At 48.5% G+C, this 20,000-nt stretch overlaps 1 protein-coding gene across 1 annotated transcript in view; it reads left to right on the top strand.

Moving 5' to 3' along the window:
• LOC124006899 (replication protein A 70 kDa DNA-binding subunit-like) overlaps window positions 1-20,000 on the top strand; it is a 108,805-nt gene that overhangs the window by 54,435 nt on the left and 34,370 nt on the right. The window lies entirely within an intron of this gene.

Raw genomic sequence — 20,000 nt, 5'->3', positions numbered from 1 at the left:
GAGAGAGAGGGAGAGGGAGGGAGAGGGAGAGGGAGAGGGAGAGGGAGAGGGAGCGAGAGAGAGAATTCATTTCGGACTAACTGTGTTTCACAAATAGTGTTGTACATCAGCCGGGGTTCCCGTGGCGATGCAGTGCATTATGGGATTGTTTGGGCCTAGCGGCGAGGCTGAGTTGTTGCATAATGTAACAGATAACTCTTAATGAATGTAAACTTAATGAATATTTGAGTCACTGATTAGATACAGCGTTACTGGGCTACAATAACACTGACAAGTGGGTAGAAGGATAACGATATGGGTGGGTGGATGGATAGACAGAATAACTGACAAGTGGGTAGAGGGATAACGATATGGGTGGATGGATGGATAGACAGAATAACTGACAAGTGGGTAGATGGATAACGATATGGGTGGGTGGATGGATAGACAGAATAACTGACAAGTGGATAGAGGGATAACGATATGGATGGATGGATAGACAGAATAACTGACAAGTGGGTAGATGGATAATGATATGGGTGGGTGGATGGATGGATAGACAGAATAACTGACAAGTGGATAGAGGGATAACGATATGGGTGGATGGATGGATAGACAGAATAACTGACAAGTGGGTAGATGGATAATGATATGGGTGGGTGGATGGATGGATAGACAGAATAACTGACAAGTGGGTGACCAGACAAACAGGTCCCATGCAAGTTCAGTTGGTAGAGCATGGCGTTTGCAAGGTTCAATCCCCACGGGAATTATGAAAAAATGTGTGCACTCACTACTGAAAGTCGCTGTGGATAGGAGTGTCTGCCAAATGACTCAAATGTAAACGTGCATAGATGAACACACAGATTAAATAACATTGTATTTGTCACATGCGTCGAATATAACAATATTACCGACAATGCAGTTCAAGAAATAAACTTATTTACAAAATAAACTAAAGTAAAAAATACAATTAAAAAGCAACAAAATAGGGGCCTCCCGGGTGGCGCAGTGGTCTAAGGCATCGCAGTGGTCTAAGGCATCGCAGTGGTCTAAGGCATCGCAGTGGTCTAAGGCATCGCAGTGGTCTAAGGCATCGCAGTGGTCTAAGGCATCGCAGTGGTCTAAGGCATCGCAGTGGTCTAAGGCATCGCAGTGGTCTAAGGCATCGCAGTGGTCTAAGGCATCGCAGTGGTCTAAGGCATCGCAGTGGTCTAAGGCATCGCAGTGGTCTAAGGCATCGCAGTGGTCTAAGGCATCGCAGTGCTAGCTGTGCCACCAGAGACCCTTGGTCCGCCGGCTGCGACCGGGAGGTCCATTGGGCGATGCACAATTGGCCTAGTGTCGTCCGGGAATCGCGCACTAGCTACTCCTGTGGCAGGCCGGGCGCAGTGCGCGTTGATCAGGTAGCTAAGTGTACGGTGTTTCCTCCGACACATTGGTGCGGCTGGCTGTATTTCGGAGGACACGTGACTCTCGACCTTCGTCTCTCCCAAGTCTGTACGGGAGTTGTAGCGATGAGACAAGACAGTATCTACTAACAATTGGATACCATGAAATTGAGATACATTTTTTAAAAGTTACACAATAAAATAACATTAACAAGGCTATATACAGGGGTACCGGTACCGAGTCAATGTGCGGTGGTACAGGTTAGTAGTGAGGCTATATACAGGGGTACCGGTACCGAGTCAATGTGCGGTGGTACAGGTTAGTAGTGAGGCTATATACAGGGGTACCGGTACCGAGTCAATGTGCGGTGGTACAGGTTAGTAGTGAGGCTATATACAGGGGTACCGGTACCGAGTCAATGTGCGGTGGTACAGGTTAGTAGTGAGGCGGTGGTACAGGTTAGTAGTATATACAGGGGTACGGTGGTACCGAGTCAATGTGCGGTGGTACAGGTTAGTAGTGAGGCTATATACAGGGGTACCGGTACCGAGTCAATGTGCGGTGGTACAGGTTAGTAGTGAGGCTATATACAGGGGTACCGGTACCGAGTCAATGTGCGGTGGTACAGGTTAGTAGTGAGGCTATATACAGGGGTACCGGTACCGAGTCAATGTGCGGTGGTACAGGTTAGTAGTGAGGCTATATACAGGGGTACCGGTACCGAGTCAATGTGCGGTGGTACAGGTTAGTAGTGAGGCTATATACAGGGGTACCGGTACAGAGTCAATGTGCGGTGGTACAGGTTAGTAGTGAGGCTATATACAGGGGTACCGGTACCGAGTCAATGTGCGGTGGTACAGGTTAGTAGTGAGGCTATATACAGGGGAGGCTATATACAGGGTACCGAGTCAATGTGCGGTGGTACAGGTTAGTAGTGAGGCTATATACAGGGGTACCGGTACCGAGTCAATGTGCGGTGGTACAGGTTAGTAGTGAGGCTATATACAGGGGTACCGGTACCGAGTCAATGTGCGGTGGTACAGGTTAGTAGTGAGGCTAGTCAATGTGCGGTGGTACAGGTTAGTAGTGGGCTACCAGGGGGTACAGAGTCAATGTGCGGTGGTACAGGTTAGTAGTGAGGCTATATACAGGGGTACCGGTACCGAGTCAATGTGCGGTGGTACAGGTTAGTAGTGAGGCTATATACAGGGGTACCGGTACCGAGTCAATGTGCGGTGGTACAGGTTAGTAGTGAGGCTATATACAGGGGTACCGGTACCGAGTCAATGTGCGGTGGTACAGGTTAGTAGTGAGGCTATATACAGGGGTACCGGTACCGAGTCAATGTGCGGTGGTACAGGTTAGTAGTGAGGCTATATACAGGGGTACCGGTACCGAGTCAATGTGCGGTGGTACAGGTTAGTAGTGAGGCTATATACAGGGGTACCGGTACCGAGTCAATGTGCGGTGGTACAGGTTAGTAGTGAGGCTATATACAGGGGTACCGGTACCGAGTCAATGTGCGGTGGTACAGGTTAGTAGTGAGGCTATATACAGGGGTACCGGTACCGAGTCAATGTGCGGTGGTACAGGTTAGTAGTGAGGCTATATACAGGGGTACCGGTACCGAGTCAATGTGCGGTGGTACAGGTTAGTAGTGAGGCTATATACAGGGGTACCGGTACCGAGTCAATGTGCGGTGGTACAGGTTAGTAGTGAGGCTATATACAGGGGTACCGGTACCGAGTCAATGTGCGGTGGTACAGGTTAGTAGTGAGGCTATATACAGGGGTACCGGTACCGAGTCAATGTGCGGTGGTACAGGTTAGTAGTGAGGCTATATACAGGGGTACCGGTACCGAGTCAATGTGCGGTGGTACAGGTTAGTAGTGAGGCTATATACAGGGGTACCGGTACCGAGTCAATGTGCGGTGGTACAGGTTAGTAGTGAGGCTATATACAGGGGTACCGGTACCGAGTCAATGTGCGGTGGTACAGGTTAGTAGTGAGGCTATATACAGGGTACCGGTACAGAGTCAATGTGCGGTGGTACAGGTTAGTAGTGAGGCTATATACAGGGGTACCGGTACCGAGGCTATATACAGTCAATGTGCGGTGGTACAGGTTAGTAGTGAGGCTATATACAGGGGTACCGGTACCGAGTCAATGTGCGGTGGTACAGGTTAGTAGTGAGGCTATATACAGGGGTACCGGTACAGAGTCAATGTGCGGTGGTACAGGTTAGTAGTGAGGCTATATACAGGGGTACCGGTACCGAGTCAATGTGCGGTGGTACAGGTTAGTAGTGAGGCTATATACAGGGGTACCGGTACCGAGTCAATGTGCGGTGGTACAGGTTAGTAGTGAGGCTATATACAGGGGTACCGGTACCGAGTCAATGTGCGGTGGTACAGGTTAGTAGTGAGGCTATATACAGGGGTACCGGTACCGAGTCAATGTGCGGTGGTACAGGTTAGTAGTGAGGCTATATACAGGGGTACCGGTACCGAGTCAATGTGCGGTGGTACAGGTTAGTAGTGAGGCTATATACAGGGGTACCGGTACCGAGTCAATGTGCGGTGGTACAGGTTAGTAGTGAGGCTATATACAGGGGTACCGGTACCGAGTCAATGTGCGGTGGTACAGGTTAGTAGTGAGGCTATATACAGGGGTACCGGTACCGAGTCAATGTGCGGTGGTACAGGTTAGTAGTGAGGCTATATAGTCAGGGGTACAGGTTAGTAGTGAGGCGGTACCGGTACCGAGTCAATGTGCGGTGGTACAGGTTAGTAGTGAGGCTATATACAGGGGTACCGGTACCAGAGTCAATGTGCGGTGGTACAGGTTAGTAGTGAGGCTATATACAGGGGTACCGGTACCGAGTCAATGTGCGGTGGTACAGGTTAGTAGTGAGGCTATATACAGGGGGTACCGAGTCAATGTGCGGTGGTACAGGTTAGTAGTCTAATACAGGGGTGCGGTGGTATGTGCGGTGGTACAGGTTAGTAGTGAGGCTATATACAGGGGTACCGGTACCGAGTCAATGTGCGGTGGTACAGGTTAGTAGTGAGGCTATATACAGGGGTACCGGTACCGAGTCAATGTGCGGTGGTACAGGTTAGTAGTGAGGCTATATACAGGGGTACCGGTACCGAGTCAATGTGCGGTGGTACAGGTTAGTAGTGAGGCTATATACAGGGGTATGTGCGGTGGTACAGGTTAGGTGAGGCCGTACCGAGTCAATGTGCGGTGGTACAGGTTAGTAGTGAGGCTATATACAGGGGTACCGGTACCGAGTCAATGTGCGGTGGTACAGGTTAGTAGTGAGGCTATATACAGGGGTACCGGTACCGAGTCAATGTGCGGTGGTACAGGTTAGTAGTGAGGCTATATACAGGGGTACCGGTACCGAGTCAATGTGCGGTGGTACAGGTTAGTAGTGAGGCTATATACAGGGGTACCGGTACCGAGTCAATGTGCGGTGGTACAGGTTAGTAGTGAGGCTATATACAGGGGTACCGGTACCGAGTCAATGTGCGGTGGTACAGGTTAGTAGTGAGGCTATATACAGGGGGTACCGGTACCGAGTCAATGTGCGGGGTACAGGTTAGTAGTGAGGCTATATACAGGGGTACCGGTACCGAGTCAATGTGCGGTGGTACAGGTTAGTAGTGAGGCTATATACAGGGGTACCGGTACCGAGTCAATGTGCGGTGGTACAGGTTAGTAGTGAGGGGCTATATACAGGGGTGAGGCTATATACGGTACAGAGTCAATGTGCGGTGGTACAGGTTAGTAGTGAGGCTATATACAGGGGTACCGGTACCGAGTCAATGTGCGGTGGTACAGGTTAGTAGTGAGGCTATATACAGGGGTACCGGTACAGAGTCAATGTCAATGTGCGGTGGTACAGGTTAGTAGTGAGGCTATATACAGGGGTACCGGTACCGAGTCAATGTGCGGTGGTACAGGTTAGTAGTGAGGCTATATACAGGGGTACCGGTACCGAGTCAATGTGCGGTGGTACAGGTTAGTAGTGAGGCTATATACAGGGGTACCGGTACCGAGTCAATGTGCGGTGGTCAATGTGCGGTGGTACAGGTTAGTAGTGAGGCTATATACAGGGGTACCGGTACCGAGTCGAGTCAATGTGCGGTGGTACAGGTTAGTAGTGAGGCTATATACAGGGGTACCGGTACCGAGTCAATGTGCGGTGGTACAGGTTAGTAGTGAGGCTATATACAGGGGTACCGGTACCGAGTCAATGTGCGGTGGTACAGGTTAGTAGTGAGGCTATATACAGGGGTACCGGTACCGAGTCAATGTGCGGTGGTACAGGTTAGTAGTGAGGCTATATACAGGGGTACCGGTACCGAGTCAATGTGCGGTGGTACAGGTTAGTAGTGAGGCTATATACAGGGGTACCGGTACAGAGTCAATGTGCGGTGGTACAGGTTAGTAGTGAGGCTATATACAGGGGTACCGGTACCGAGTCAATGTGCGGTGGTACAGGTTAGTAGTGAGGCTATATACAGGGGTACCGGTACCAGGTTAGAGTCAATGTGCGGTGGTACAGGTTAGTAGTGAGGCTATATACAGGGGTACCGGTACCGAGTCAATGTGCGGTGGTACAGGTTAGTAGTGAGGCTATATACAGGGGTACCGGTACCGAGTCAATGTGCGGTGGTACAGGTTAGTAGTGAGGCTATATACAGGGGTACCGGTACCGAGTCAATGTGCGGTGGTACAGGTTAGTAGTGAGGCTATATACAGGGGTACCGGTACCGAGTCAATGTGCGGTGGTACAGGTTAGTAGTGAGGCTATATACAGGGGTACCGGTACCGAGTCAATGTGCGGTGGTACAGGTTAGTAGTGAGGCTATATACAGGGGTACCGGTACCGAGTCAATGTGCGGTGGTACAGGTTAGTAGTGAGGCTATATACAGGGTACCGGTACCGAGTCAATGTGCGGTGGTACAGGTTAGTAGTGAGGCTATATACAGGGGTACCGGTACCGAGTCAATGTGCGGTGGTACAGGTTAGTAGTGAGGCTATATACAGGGGTACCGGTACCGAGTCAATGTGCGGTGGTACAGGTTAGTAGTGAGGCTATATACAGGGGTACCGAGTCCGGTACCGAGTCAATGTGCGGTGGTACAGGTTAGTAGTGAGGCTATATACAGGGGTACCGGTACCGAGTCAATGTGCGGTGGTACAGGTTAGTAGTGAGGCTATATACAGGGGTACCGGTACCGAGTCAATGTGCGGTGGTACAGGTTAGTAGTGAGGCTATATACAGGGGTACCGGTACCGAGTCAATGTGCGGTGGTACAGGTTAGTAGTGAGGCTATATACAGGGGTACCGGTACCGAGTCAATGTGCGGTGGTACAGGTTAGTAGTGAGGCTATATACAGGGGTACCGGTACAGAGTCAATGTGCGGTGGTACAGGTTAGTAGTGAGGCTATATACAGGGGTACCGGTACCGAGTCAATGTGCGGTGGTACAGGTTAGTAGTGAGGCTATATACAGGGGTACCGGTACCGAGTCAATGTGCGGTGGTACAGGTTAGTAGTGAGGCTATATACAGGGGTACCGGTACCGAGTCAATGTGCGGTGGTACAGGTTAGTAGTGAGGCTATATACAGGGGTACCGGTACCGAGTCAATGTGCGGTGGTACAGGTTAGTAGTGAGGCTATATACAGGGGTACCGGTACCGAGTCAATGTGCGGTGGTACAGGTTAGTAGTGAGGCTATATACAGGGGTACCGGTACCGAGTCAATGTGCGGTGGTACAGGTTAGTAGTGAGGCTATATACAGGGGTACCGGTACCGAGTCAATGTGCGGTGGTACAGGTTAGTAGTGAGGCTATATACAGGGTACCGGTACCGAGTCAATGTGCGGTGGTACAGGTTAGTAGTGAGGCTATATACAGGGGTACCGGTACCGAGTCAATGTGCGGTGGTACAGGTTAGTAGTGAGGCTATATACAGGGGTACCGGTACCGAGTCAATGTGCGGTGGTACAGGTTAGTAGTGAGGCTATATACAGGGGTACCGGTACCGAGTCAATGTGCGGTGGTACAGGTTAGTAGTGAGGCTATATACAGGGGTACCGGTACCGAGTCAATGTGCGGGGTACAGGTTAGTAGTGAGGCTATATACAGGGGTACCGGTCAATGTGCGGTGGTACAGGTTAGTAGTCAATGTGCGGTGGTACAGGTTAGTAGTGAGGCTATATACAGGGGTACCGGTACCGAGTCAATGTGCGGTGGTACAGGTTAGTAGTGAGGCTATATACAGGGGTACCGGTACAGAGTCAATGTGCGGTGGTACAGGTTAGTAGTGAGGCTATATACAGGGGTACCGGTACCGAGTCAATGTGCGGTGGTACAGGTTAGTAGTGAGGCTATATACAGGGGTACCGGTACAGAGTCAATGTGCGGTGGTACAGGTTAGTAGTGAGGCTATATACAGGGGTACCGGTACCGAGTCAATGTGCGGTGGTACAGGTTAGTAGTGAGGCTATATACAGGGGTACCGGTACCGAGTCAATGTGCGGTGGTACAGGTTAGTAGTGAGGCTATATACAGGGGTACCGGTACCGAGTCAATGTGCGGTGGTACAGGTTAGTAGTGAGGCTATATACAGGGGTACCGGTACCGAGTCAATGTGCGGTGGTACAGGTTAGTAGTGAGGCTATATACAGGGGTACCGGTACCCGAGTCAATGTGCGGTGGTACAGGTTAGTAGTGAGGCTATATACAGGGTACCGGTACCGAGTCAATGTGCGGTGGTACAGGTTAGTAGTGAGGCTATATACAGGGGTACCGGTACCGAGTCAATGTGCGGTGGTACAGGTTAGTAGTGAGGCTATATACAGGGGTACCGGTACCGAGTCAATGTGCGGTGGTACAGGTTAGTAGTGAGGCTATATACAGGGGTACCGGTACAGAGTCAATGTGCGGTGGTACAGGTTAGTAGTGAGGCTATATACAGGGGTACCGGTACCGAGTCAATGTGCGGTGGTACAGGTTAGTAGTGAGGCTATATACAGGGGTACCGGTACCGAGTCAATGTGCGGTGGTACAGGTTAGTAGTGAGGCTATATACAGGGGTACCGGTACCGAGTCAATGTGCGGTGGTACAGGTTAGTAGTGAGGCTATATACAGGGGTACCGGTACCGAGTCAATGTGCGGTGGTACAGGTTAGTAGTGAGGCTATATACAGGGGTACCGGTACCGAGTCAATGTGCGGTGGTACAGGTTAGTAGTGAGGCTATATACAGGGGTACCGGTACCGAGTCAATGTGCGGTGGTACAGGTTAGTAGTGAGGCTATATACAGGGTACCGGTACCGAGTCAATGTGCGGTGGTACAGGTTAGTAGTGAGGCTATATACAGGGGTACCGGTACCGAGTCAATGTGCGGTGGTACAGGTTAGTAGTGAGGCTATATACAGGGGTACCGGTACCGAGTCAATGTGCGGTGGTACAGGTTAGTAGTGAGGCTATATACAGGGGTACCGGTACCGAGTCAATGTGCGGTGGTACAGGTTAGTAGTGAGGCTATATACAGGGTACCGGTACCGAGTCAATGTGCGGTGGTACAGGTTAGTAGTGAGGCTATATACAGGGGTACCGGTACCGAGTCAATGTGCGGTGGTACAGGTTAGTAGTGAGGCTATATACAGGGGTACCGGTACCGAGTCAATGTGCGGTGGTACAGGTTAGTAGTGAGGCTATATACAGGGGTACCGGTACCGAGTCAATGTGCGGTGGTACAGGTTAGTAGTGAGGCTATATACAGGGGTACCGGTACCGAGTCAATGTGCGGTGGTACAGGTTAGTAGTGAGGCTATATACAGGGGTACCGGTACCGAGTCAATGTGCGGTGGTACAGGTTAGTAGTGAGGCTATATACAGGGGTACCGGTACCGAGTCAATGTGCGGTGGTACAGGTTAGTAGTGAGGCTATATACAGGGTACCGGTACCGAGTCAATGTGCGGTGGTACAGGTTAGTAGTGAGGCTATATACAGGGGTACCGGTACCGAGTCAATGTGCGGTGGTACAGGTTAGTAGTGAGGCTATATACAGGGGTACCGGTACCGAGTCAATGTGCGGTGGTACAGGTTAGTAGTGAGGCTATATACAGGGGTAGTCCGGTACAGAGTCAATGTGCGGTGGTACAGGTTAGTAGTGAGGCTATATACAGGGTACCGGTACCGAGTCAATGTGCGGTGGTACAGGTTAGTAGTGAGGCTATATACAGGGGTACCGGTGCGAGTCAATGTGCGGTGGTACAGGTTAGTAGTGAGGCTATATACAGGGTACCGGTACCGAGTCAATGTGCGGGGGTACAGGTTAGTAGTGAGGCTATATACAGGGGTACCGGTACCGAGTCAATGTGCGGTGGTACAGGTTAGTAGTGAGGCTATATACAGGGTACCGGTACCGAGTCAATGTGCGGGGTACAGGTTAGTAGTGAGGCTATATACAGGGTACCGGTACCGAGTCAATGTGCGGTGGTACAGGTTAGTAGTGAGGCTATATACAGGGGTACCGGTACCGAGTCAATGTGCGGTGGTACAGGTTAGTAGTGAGGCTATATACAGGGTACCGGTACCGAGTCAATGTGCGGTGGTACAGGTTAGTAGTGAGGCTATATACAGGGGTACCGGTACCGAGTCAATGTGCGGTGGTACAGGTTAGTAGTGAGGCTATATACAGGGGTACCGGTACCGAGTCAATGTGCGGTGGTACAGGTTAGTAGTGAGGCTATATACAGGGGTACCGGTACAGAGTCAATGTGCGGTGGTACAGGTTAGTAGTGAGGCTATATACAGGGGTACCGGTACCGAGTCAATGTGCGGTGGTACAGGTTAGTAGTGAGGCTATATACAGGGGTACCGGTACCGAGTCAATGTGCGGTGGTACAGGTTAGTAGTGAGGCTATATACAGGGGTACCGGTACCGAGTCAATGTGCGGTGGTACAGGTTAGTAGTGAGGCTATATACAGGGGTACCGGTACGAGTCAATGTGCGGTGGTACAGGTTAGTAGTGAGGCTATATACAATGTGCGGTGGTACAGGTTAGTAGTGAGGCTATATACAGGGGTACCGGTACCGAGTCAATGTGCGGTGGTACAGGTTAGTAGTGAGGCTATATACAGGGGTACCGGTACAGAGTCAATGTGCGGTGGTACAGGTTAGTAGTGAGGCTATATACAGGGGTACCGGTACCGAGTCAATGTGCGGTGGTACAGGTTAGTAGTGAGGCTATATACAGGGGTACGGTACCGAGTCAATGTGCGGTGGTACAGGTTAGTAGTGAGGCTATATACAGGGGTACCGGTACCGAGTCAATGTGCGGTGGTACAGGTTAGTAGTGAGGCTATATACAGGGTACCGGTACCGAGTCAATGTGCGGTGGTACAGGTTAGTAGTGAGGCTATATACAGGGGTACCGGTACCGAGTCAATGTGCGGTGGTACAGGTTAGTAGTGAGGCTATATACAGGGGTACCGGTACCGAGTCAATGTGCGGTGGTACAGGTTAGTAGTGAGGCTATATACAGGGGTACCGGTACCGAGTCAATGTGCGGTGGTACAGGTTAGTAGTGAGGCTATATACAGGGGTACCGGTACCGAGTCAATGTGCGGTGGTACAGGTTAGTAGTGAGGCTATATACAGGGGTACCGGTACCGAGTCAATGTGCGGTGGTACAGGTTAGTAGTGAGGCTATATACAGGGGTACCGGTACCGAGTCAATGTGCGGTGGTACAGGTCAATGTGCAGTCAATGGTACAGGTTAGTAGTGAGGCTATATACAGGGGTACCGGTACCGAGTCAATGTGCGGTGGTACAGGTTAGTAGTGAGGCTATATACAGGGGTACCGGTACCGAGTCAATGTGCGGTGGTACAGGTTAGTAGTGAGGCTATATACAGGGTACCGGTACCGAGTCAATGTGCGGTGGTACAGGTTAGTAGTGAGGCTATATACAGGGGTACCGGTACCGAGTCAATGTGCGGTGGTACAGGTTAGTAGTGAGGCTATATACAGGGGTACCGGTACCGAGTCAATGTGCGGTGGTACAGGTTAGTAGTGAGGCTATATACAGGGGTACCGGTACCGAGTCAATGTGCGGTGGTACAGGTTAGTAGTGAGGCTATATACAGGGGTACCGGTACCGAGTCAATGTGCGGTGGTACAGGTTAGTAGTGAGGCTATATACAGGGGTACCGGTACCGAGTCAATGTGCGGTGGTACAGGTTAGTAGTGAGGCTATATACAGGGGTACCGGTACCGAGTCAATGTGCGGTGGTACAGGTTAGTAGTGAGGCTATATACAGGGGTACCGGTACCGAGTCAATGTGCGGTGGTACAGGTTAGTAGTGAGGCTATATACAGGGGTACCGGTACAGAGTCAATGTGCGGTGGTACAGGTTAGTAGTGAGGCTATATACAGGGGTACCGGTACCGAGTCAATGTGCGGTGGTACAGGTTAGTAGTGAGGCTATATACAGGGGTACCGGTACCGAGTCAATGTGCGGTGGTACAGGTTAGTAGTGAGGCTATATACAGGGGTACCGGTACCGAGTCAATGTGCGGTGGTACAGGTTAGTAGTGAGGCTATATACAGGGGTACCGGTACCGAGTCAATGTGCGGTGGTACAGGTTAGTAGTGAGGCTATATACAGGGGTCAATGTGCGGTGGTACAGGTTAGTAGTGAGGCTATATACCGAGTCAATGTGCGGTGGTACAGGTTAGTAGTGAGGCTATATACAGGGGTACCGGTACCGAGTCAATGTGCGGTGGTACAGGTTAGTAGTGAGGCTATATACAGGGGTACCGGTACCGAGTCAATGTGCGGTGGTACAGGTTAGTAGTGAGGCTATATACAGGGGTACCGGTACCGAGTCAATGTGCGGGGGTACAGGTTAGTAGTGAGGCTATATACAGGGGTACCGGTACCGAGTCAATGTGCGGTGGTACAGGTTAGTAGTGAGGCTATATACAGGGGTACCGGTACCGAGTCAATGTGCGGTGGTACAGGTTAGTAGTGAGGCTATATACAGGGGTACCGGTACCGAGTCAATGTGCGGTGGTACAGGTTAGTAGTGAGGCTATATACAGGGGTACCGGTACCGAGTCAATGTGCGGTGGTACAGGTTAGTAGTGAGGCTATATACAGGGGTACCGGTACAGAGTCAATGTGCGGTGGTACAGGTTAGTAGTGAGGCTATATACAGGGGTACCGGTACCGAGTCAATGTGCGGTGGTACAGGTTAGTAGTGAGGCTATATACAGGGGTACCGGTACCGAGTCAATGTGCGGTGGTACAGGTTAGTAGTGAGGCTATATACAGGGGTACCAGGGGTACAGAGTCAATGTGCGGTGGTACAGGTTAGTAGTGAGGCTATATACAGGGGTACCGGTACCGAGTCAATGTGCGGTGGTACAGGTTAGTAGTGAGGCTATATACAGGGGTACCGGTACCGAGTCAATGTGCGGTGGTACAGGTTAGTAGTGAGGCTATATACAGGGGTACCGGTACCGAGTCAATGTGCGGTGGTACAGGTTAGTAGTGAGGCTATATACAGGGGTACCGGTACCGAGTCAATGTGCGGTGGTACAGGTTAGTAGTGAGGCTATATACAGGGGTACCGGTACCGAGTCAATGTGCGGTGGTACAGGTTAGTAGTGAGGCTATATACAGGGGTACCGGTACCGAGTCAATGTGCGGTGGTACAGGTTAGTAGTGAGGCTATATACAGGGGTCAATGTGCGGTGGTACAGGTTAGTAGTGAGGCTATATATACAGGGGCGGTGGTACAGGTTAGTAGTGGCTATATACCGGTACCGAGTCAATGTGCGGTGGTACAGGTTAGTAGTGAGGCTATATACAGGGGTACCGGTACCGAGTCAATGTGCGGTGGTACAGGTTAGTAGTGAGGCTATATACAGGGGTACCGGTACCGAGTCAATGTGCGGTGGTACAGGTTAGTAGTGAGGCTATATACAGGGGTACCGGTACCGAGTCAATGTGCGGTGGTACAGGTTAGTCGAGGTAATTTGTACATGCAGGTAGTGTCATGAACACAGATATGATCAAGAGCCTCATGTATAGTATAGTGTTTGGTATAGTGTTTATAGTATAGTGTTTGGTATAGTGTTTATAGTATAGTGTTTGGTCATTGTGCTGCCACAGAATGAATTGTGAGCAAGGCCTCAAAAAAGCTTTATATACCAGAGCTGTGAGGAGTTCTATATATTATTGAAACAGTGTTGCGATTGTTTGTGACCAACCTTGTGGTTCCCGTGGGATTCTATTGGGGAAAGGTTCCCATAGAAGCCAAGAAGGGGAGTGAGGTTTGTGTGTTTGTGTGTGTGCTCAAACACACATGCATGTGGGGGTCTGGGAGAGGAATTGTTTCCATCTGATGAACGGGCATGTGCCTGAACTCTGGAACGCACTCATTTTAGTCTCACCCATTCATTTCACATGACCGGTCATTTCTGACCGGGAACACCTCAGGTGTATAAAGTTAAAGAAAACACCCAAAATGTAATGAAAATCATCCAAATGTATTTTGTGTGGACAAATTCATGGAACATTATGACAATCAGATTAAATGAACTACATTTTTCAAAAAGAAAACTTGTAAATCTGTCCAATTCGACCAGAACACGGCAGGAGGGTTAAAACATGTTGGTATTACAGACTTTGACAGCGAGAGGTTGAAAATGTCAGTGAAGACACTTGCCAGTTGTTCAGTGCATGCTCACAGTACACAACCTGGTATTCCGTCTGGCCCTGCGTCCTTGTGAATGTTGACCTTTTTAAAGGTCTTACTCACATCGGCTGCGAAGAGCTAAATTACACAGTGTTCCGGAACAGCTGGTGCTCTCATGCATGTTTCAGTGGTTTTTTGCCTCGAAGCGAGCATAAAACTAGTTTAGCTCATCTGGTAGGCTCGTGTCACTGGGCAGGTCTCCGCTGTGTTTTCTGTGATGGTTTCCAAGCCCTGCCACACCCGACAAGCGCCAGAGCTGGTGTGGTACGAATCGATCCTGTATTGACACTTTGCCTGTTTGACGGTTCGTCAGAGGGCATATCGTGATTTCGTATAAGCTTCCGTGTTAGAGTCCCACTCCATGAAAGTGGCAGCTGTAGCCTTTAGCTCAGTGCGGATGCTGCCTGTAAATCCATGGCTTCTGGTTGGGGTATGTACGTACGGTCAGTGTGGTGATGACGTCATTGATGCACTTATTGATGAAGCCAATAACTGATGTGGTGTACTCCTCAATGCCATCGTAGGAATCCCAGAACATATTCCAGTCTGTGCTAGCAAAACAGTCCTGTAGCTTAGCATCTGCTTCATCTGACCACTTTTTTATTTATCTAGTCACTGGGGCTTCATGCTTTATTTTTTTCTGGAAAGCAGGAATCAGGAAGATAGAATTATGGTCAGATTTGCCAAATGAAGGGCGAGGGAGAGCTTTGTATCTCTATGGGTGGAGTAAAGGTGTTCTAGGGTGAGGGAGAGCTTTGTATGTGTCTCTATGGGTGGAGTAAAGGTGTTCTAGGGCGAGGGAGAGCTTTGTATGTGTCTCTATGGGTGGAGTAAAGGTGTTCTAGGGTGAGGGAGAGCTTTGTATGTGTCTCTATGGGTGGAGTAAAGGTGTTCTAGGGTGAGGGAGAGCTTTGTATCTCTATGGGTGGAGTAAAGGTGTTCTAATGTGAGGGAGAGCTTTGTATCTCTATGGGTGGAGTAAAGGTGTTCTAGGGTGAGGGAGAGCTTTGTATCTCTATGGGTGGAGTAAAGGTGTTCTAGGGTGAGGGAGAGCTTTGTATCTCTATGGGTGGAGTAAAGGTGTTCTAGGGTGAGGGAGAGCTTTGTATCTCTATGGGTGGAATAAAGGTGTTCTAGGGTGAGGGAGAGCTTTGTATCTCTATGGGTGGAGTAAAGGTGTTCTAGGGTGAGGGAGATCTTTGTATGTGTCTCTATGGGTGGAGTAAAGGTGTTCTAGGGTGAGGGAGAGCTTTGTATCTCTATGGGTGGAGTAAAGGTGTTCTAGGGTGAGGGAGAGCTTTGTATGTGTCTCTATGGGTGGAGTAAAGGTGTTCTAGGGTGAGGGAGAGCTTTGTATGTGTCTCTATGGGTGGAGTAAAGGTGTTCTAGGGTGTGGGAGAGCTTTGTATGTGTCTCTATGGGTGCAGTAAAGGTGTTCTAGGGTGAGGGAGAGCTTTGTATCTCTATGGGTGGAGTAAAGGTGTTCTAGGGTGAGGGAGAGCTTTGTATGTGTCTCTATGGGTGGAGTAAAGGTGTTCCAGGGTGAGGGAGAGCTTTGTATCTCTATGGGTGGAGTAAAGGTGTTCTAGGGTGAGGGAGAGCTTTGTATGTGTCTCTATGGGTGGAGTAAAGGTGTTCTAGGGTGAGGGAGAGCTTTGTATCTCTATGGGTGGAGTAAAGGTGTTCTAGGGTGAGGGAGAGCTTTGTATCTCTATGGGTGGAGTAAAGGTGTTCTAGGGTGAGGGAGAGCTTTGTATGTGTCTCTATGGGTGGAGTAAAGGTGTTCTAGGGTGAGGGAGAGCTTTGTATGTGTCTCTATGGGTGGAGTAAAGGTGTTCTAGGGTGAGGGAGAGCTTTGTATGTGTCTCTATGGGTGGAGTAAAGGTGTTCTAGGGTGAGGGAGAGCTTTGTATCTCTATGGGTGGAGTAAAGGTGTTCTAGGGTGAGGGAGAGCTTTGTATGTGTCTCTATGGGTGGAGTAAAGGTGGTCCAGAGTTTTTTTCCCTCTGGCTGCACATTTAACATGCTGATAAAAATTTGGTAAAATGGATTTAAGTTTCCCTGTATTAAGGTCCCCAGCTACTAGGAGACCCGCCTCTCGGTGAGCGTTTTCTTGTTTGCTCATGGCGGAATACAGCTCAGTCAATGCTGTCTTAGTGCCAGCCTCTGACTGTGGTGGTATGTAAACAGCTACAAAGAATACAGATGAAAACTCTCTCGGTAGGTAGTGTGGTCTACAGCTTATCATTAGACCTCAGGCGAGCAATAGCTCGAGACTTCCTTAGATATCGTGCACCAGCTGTTGTAGACAGCCTCCTCTTGTCTTACCAGACGCCTCTGTTCTATTCTGCTCGTACATTGTGTAACCAGCCATCTGTATGTTGATATTATCGTCGTTCAGCCATGACTCCGTGAAGCATAAGATGTTACAGTTTTTAATGTCCCGTTAGTAGTTTAATCTTCTGCATACCTCAACGATTTTATTCTCCAAAGATTGCACGTTTGCTAGCAGAATGGAGGGAAGGGGGGGGGGGGTTATTCGATCGCCTACGAATTCTCAGAGGCCCGACCTTCGGCCCCTCTTTCTCCACCTCCTCTTCATGCAGATCACGGGGATCGGGGCCTGTTCCCGAGGAAGCAGTAAATCCTTTGTGTCGGGCTCGTCAGAGTCATGAAAGGGAAAAAAGGATTCTGCTAGTCCTAATCACAGTCCTGATGTCTAGAAGTTATTTTCGGTCATAAGAGATGGTAGTGGCAACATTATAAAGAAAAAACATTGCAAATAAACAACAACAAAAACACAATCGGCTGGGGGGTACGTGAAACGTGCCTTCTTCTCCGGCACCATCTCCATCTTACGCGGTTAGTTTTTGCTTGTGAGCAGGAATCAGGAGGATAAAATCATGGTCAGATTTGCCAAATGGAGGGCAGGGGAGAGCTTTGTGTGAAACTCTGTGTGTGGAGTAAAGGTGCTCTAGAGTTTTTTTTCCCTCTGGTTGCACGTAACATGCTGGAAGAAATGAGGTAAAACAGATTTAAGTTTGCTTTCCTTAATAAAGTCTCCAGCCACAAGGAGCGTCACTTCTGAATGATTATATTGTTTGTTGTCCACAGCTCGTTGACTGCGAGCTTACATGCTGACCAAAATAAATGTACACATACAGGTTATTCAATCATTGTACCCATACTGCTTGCGCATGTCAATTAGTGTCTGCGCAGCCAGGCGCTAAAATAGAACTTGGTTCTATTTGTGACGCTTGATGTGGTGCAAGTCCAGCCTCTCCCATTGGTTTTTAGGAGCATATACCACGTGGCTGATTGAAAGATGAACTGAGGTCCACACTCCAGTCCAGTTGGTGGTGGTAATTTACCTTAAGTGCTAGACCTCAGCTGAATCTTGTAGTGAATGGTGTAGCTGTTGAACAAGTTGAGGAGACTAAATTGCTTGGCGTTACCTTCGATTGTAAAATGTCATGGTCATAACATTTAGATTCAATGGTTGCAAAGTTGGGCTGAGCCTTAATAAATAGATAGCTTTAATAATAAATAAATAGATAGCCTTAATAAAGAGATGCTCTACTCGATTATTGTTCAGTCGTGTGGTCCAGTGCTGCAAGGAAAGACCTAGTTAAACTGCAGCTGGCCAAGAACAGAGTGGCACGTTTTGCTCTTAATTGTAATCAGAGGGCTAATATGGGTTAGTTGAATTTGGGTTGAAAATCCTAAATTGTTTGCATATTGAATTTACACACAGCTCTCACACATACACTTATCCCACCAGACGTGCCACCAGGGGTCTTTTCATAGTCCCCAAATCCAGAACAAATTCAAGAAAATGTACAGTATTGCATGGAACTTTCTTCCATCTCATATTGCCCAAATAATCAGCAAACCTGGTTTCAAAAAACAGTTAAAGCAACAGCTCTCGGCACAACGCCTCTCCTCTATTTGACCTAGATTGTTTGTGTATATGCATTGATATGTAGGCCACATGTGCCTTTTTAAAAATGTATGTAGTTCTGTCCTTGAGCTGTTCTTGTCTAATGATGTTCTGTATTATGTCATTCTGTATTATGGTTCATGTTTTGTGTGGACCCCAGGAAGAGTAGCTGCTGCTTTAACAACAGCCAATGGGGATACTAATAAAATACCAAATACCAAAACCTCTTAACCTACAACACCGTAAATAATTCAGGCTATTGTGGAGGCAAAAGGGTGTACAGTACTAGAGTGTACAGTAAAATCACATCTGAAAACATGGTCTGTAAAAGTGGTACATGGGACCATAGATACAGTGTCTGATAAAGAATGATAATGAAATATTACATCCATAGATAATGTAGTGCAATTGGTTCATGTTCCACGGTAATTGGTGTCAATGGATCTCGTTATCCTGAAACTTTCATGATCTAAACATGCAATATTTTTTGGCAGTTTCCATAAAACTATGCATGTGACTAAGGTGGGTACGCTAGTTTTTGTATTTTCTAGGGTTTTTGTATTGTCTAGGGGATTTGAATTGTCTAAGGTTTTTGTATGTTTATGGTGGCCTGATATGGTTCCCAATCAGAGGCAGCTGTTTATCGTTGTCTCTGACTGGGGATCATATTTAGGTAGCCATTTCCCTTTGGTGTTTGTGGGTTCTTGTCTATGTGTAATTGCCTGTCAGCACTCATTTTGTATAGCGTCAAACCCCTGCAGCCATATGAAGTTAAACGAGTGGATTACTCAAATCGATGGCACCAACTAAACTGACTTTTTGGTATATAAAGAAGGATTTTATCTAACAAAACGACACATGTTATAGCTGGGACCCTTTGGATGACAAATCAGAGGAAGATTTTCAAAAAGTAAGTAAATATTTAATCTTTATATGTGAATGTATGAAATCTGTGCCAGTGGAATTTTTTTTGGACATGGAGTCGTCCTCAAACAATCGCATGGCATGTTTTCGCTGCAATAGCTACTGTAAATCCGGTAGTGCAGTTAGATTAACAAGAATTTAAGCTTTCAACTCATATAAGACACTTATATGTACATACATGTTTATAATCCATAATATTTAGGATTATTTATTTGAATTGCGCACCCTCCAGTTTCACCGGAAGTTGATGTCCAGAAGCTCCTTTCAAACAATCAGAAAAAAAATGGCACAATTGGTTAGGAGCCCGTAAAGTGTCATCCCATCCCCTCCGGAACCGTTGTCCAAGCACACACACACACACACATGCAGGCACTTACACACACATACACGTACACACACACACACACACTCAGAGAGGAGTGTTATTGATGTGTTGTAATTACTTTTCTGTTCAGGGATCATTAGATATGTCCTCAACACGCTCTGTTTATGTTTCTCATTTACCCCAATTATCCCTCTCTCCTCTCTGTCTCTCTCTCCTCTCTGTTTCTCTCTCCTTCTCTCTCCTCTCTGTTTCTCTCTCCTCTCTGATCCCTCTCTCCTCTCTCTCTCTCCTCTCTGTTTCTCTCTCCTCTCTGTTTGTCTCTCCTCTCTGTTTCTCTCTCCTCTCTGTTTCTCTCTCCTTCTCTCTCTCCTCTCTCTCTCTCCTCTCTGTTTCTCTCTCCTTCTCTCTCCTCTCTCTCTCTCCTCTCTGTTTCTCTCTCCTTCTCTCTCCTCTCTCTCTCTCCTCTCTGTTTCTCTCTCCTCTCTGTTTCTCTCTCCTCTCTGTTTCTCTCTCCTCTCTGTTTCTCTCTCCTCTCTCTCCTCTCTCTCTCTCCTCTCTGTTTCTCTCTCCTCTCTGTTTTTTCTCCTTCTCTCTCTCCTCTCTGTTTCTCTCTCCTTCTCTCTCTCCCTCTCTCTCCC

This window comes from Oncorhynchus gorbuscha, linkage group LG20, assembly GCF_021184085.1.
Source record: "Oncorhynchus gorbuscha isolate QuinsamMale2020 ecotype Even-year linkage group LG20, OgorEven_v1.0, whole genome shotgun sequence".
Lineage (NCBI taxonomy): Eukaryota > Metazoa > Chordata > Actinopteri > Salmoniformes > Salmonidae > Oncorhynchus > Oncorhynchus gorbuscha.
The sequence above is the reverse complement of the archived record's forward strand: the minus strand, read 5'-3'. Positions and strand labels throughout refer to the sequence as shown.